Source organism: Schistocerca piceifrons, unplaced genomic scaffold, assembly GCF_021461385.2.
Source record: "Schistocerca piceifrons isolate TAMUIC-IGC-003096 unplaced genomic scaffold, iqSchPice1.1 HiC_scaffold_312, whole genome shotgun sequence".
NCBI lineage: Eukaryota > Metazoa > Arthropoda > Insecta > Orthoptera > Acrididae > Schistocerca > Schistocerca piceifrons.
In genome coordinates, this window is record NW_025728529.1 from 343,499 (window position 1) to 345,998 (window position 2,500).

At 56.6% G+C, this 2,500-nt stretch overlaps 1 non-coding gene across 1 annotated transcript in view; it reads left to right on the plus strand.

Moving 5' to 3' along the window:
* The first annotated feature begins 2,276 nt into the window (after positions 1-2,276).
* LOC124745025 overlaps positions 2,277-2,500 on the plus strand; it is a 1,909-nt gene continuing 1,685 nt past the window's right edge. Inside the window, exon 1 of the ribosomal RNA XR_007010979.1 lies at positions 2,277-2,500. This exon is cut by the window's right edge and continues 1,685 nt beyond it. This is a non-coding gene — a ribosomal RNA (small subunit ribosomal RNA).

Below are 2,500 nucleotides of genomic sequence, written 5' to 3' on the forward strand. Positions count from 1 at the left end.
CTTAACCTAACCCATGTTGTGCCTTAACCTAACCCATGTTGTGCCTTAACCTAACCTATGTTGTGCCTTAACCTAACCTATGTTGTGCCTTAACCTAACCTATGTTGTGCCTTAACCTAACCCATGTTGTGCCTTAACCTAACCCATGTTGTGCCTTAACCTAACCCATGTTGTGCCTTAACCTAACCCATGTTGTGCCTTAACCGAACCCATGTTGTGCCTTAACCTAACCCATGTTGTGCCTTAACCTAACCCATGTTGTGCCTTAACCTAACCCATGTTGTGCCTTAACCTAACCCATGTTGTGCCTTAACCTAACCCATGTTGTGCCTTAACCTAACCCATGTTGTGCCTTAACCTAACCCATGTTGTGCCTTAACCTAACCCATGTTGTGCCTTAACCTAACCCACGTCGTGCCTTAACCTAACCCACGTCGTGCCTTAACCTAACCCACGTTGTCGCCTAACGTAACCCACGTTGTCGCCTAAACCTGCTCTGTAATTGTTATACGACTCGTTCAATTAGTGTAGTGTTGCCCACCCGCAACCCTCGCAATATAGTTCGCTACTCGCACTCCCCGCTCCCCTGTGTATCGCTTCATGTTAAACACCTTGCAAGTCTTGCTCACTTTCCACATGCTCCTGCTGTACACTGTAATGTGGATGGCAGCAGGACGTACATGCCGCCCCTCCCCACGTCCCCACCTTGCCCCCTGCCTTCGCAAGCTGGTTGGTGAGAACTTTGCATGTTCAATGCCCTCCGCATGCGACGTACTCAGGCTACGTTGTGGTGCGGCCTGTGTCAACTGTCCGCTAATGTCGTACGCGTAAACCACAATCTGTACTGCACATTCGTCCTTATGTACTGAATGATACATCGTGGCACATGTGTGACCGTACAACGACTGCGCCCAAAAACGGCGGACCATACAGTGCAAATATTGTGCACGCAGCTACGTGTCGTCTCCCTATGAGAGCTGGATTGCAGTGTGGTACGCCATAGAGACGTGTGGGAGGAACGGACGCCGTGGATGGCGATCAGCATGAGCTGTCTGTTGATGTATTCGGACCTAGTCGTCTCTCCTCACACACCGTGATGGCATGGTGCACCGCGTTCCATATCTGCGACATGCTACAGAGGCCGGTTGACAGTCGTTCGAGCAATGGACATCGCATACGTACGGGGGCCACCTTCCACGTATTGTCTAGGCGTGCACATTTTGTTGCGTGTATGTGGGCAGACGTAGTGTGGCGTGACACCTGACACAGGCATGCAATAATCGTGGAAGTTGCAAATGGCGATGGACGCCTGCGTTTTCTGGTGAAGTTACGCAAATGAACAAATGGTAACCTGTTGTGGTGCGGTTGTTCTCGCTAGGGGTGAATCGGTGATGGCGACGATAGGTTGAGGTACTAACCGGTTGTTCCAGCGATACCCACCATGCCGACGAAACTGAACGGCATCTGGGTGTGAAGCGATACGCGGCGGTGGCTGGGTGGGACCGTCCCCGGCCGGTGAGGGGGCGCCTCCCGGCGTGCTGGCCGCGCGGTGCGTGGGCGCACGCGCTACAGCCGGCTGGTGGGGGCGGCCAGTGGCAGGCGCGCCGGCCGACGGACGCGGCAGGCGTCGCAGCTGCGCGCCGGCGCACCCTGCGCGCGGCGCCGTGCGGCCAAAGTAGGTCCTCGCGGGCCCGGTGCGAAGCGCGGTGGACATCTTCAGTGTGCTGGTCCGATTGAGGACTGTGTGCGTTGAGGATGCGCTGCCGCCCGGCGCTCGGCGCCGCGACGCCGTCTGCTGCTCGGTCGCCCCAGCGGTTCTCGCTGGTGGTTTGTATCGCAGCTGTGCGGATGTGTTGGCGCGTGCGCTGTGCTGGGAGAGTTCGCTTCGGCACCCAAGTGGGGCTTTTGTCCTTCTGTGGCGCTGGCGTTGGAGCTGCCGGTCACCGTAGGTGGCGCGTGTTGTCTCCCGCCGGCAATGCCACGACAGCACGCTCCCGGGCCTCTGTCGGCAGCGGCAAGCTCAGTTGGGAGCACGGGTGGTCGCACCGAAAGCGTCTACTCGCCTAACTCCGGGCGATTGCGCCTCTCTCGAACCCGACCAAGTACTTGGGACGGCGCTGCGCGCCGCCGGGACCTGAGAGGGTTTCGAGGTGTATTGTGCAGGGGAGCTCAGCCTCCTCCTGTTTGCAGAATGATTGAGCGGACGCTTGCGTGTTCGCGCGGGCCCCCGGGACACACTCCCGGGCGGCCGGCTGCTCAGCTCTAGTTGACGCAGCTCCCTGGTTGATCCTGCCAGTAGTCATATGCTTGTCTCAAAGATTAAGCCATGCATGTCTCAGTACAAGCCGCATTAAGGTGAAACCGCGAATGGCTCATTAAATCAGTTATGGTTCCTTAGATCGTACCCACGTTACTTGGATAACTGTGGTAATTCTAGAGCTAATACATGCAAACAGAGTCCCGACCAGAGATGGAAGGGACGCTTTTATTAGATCAAAAC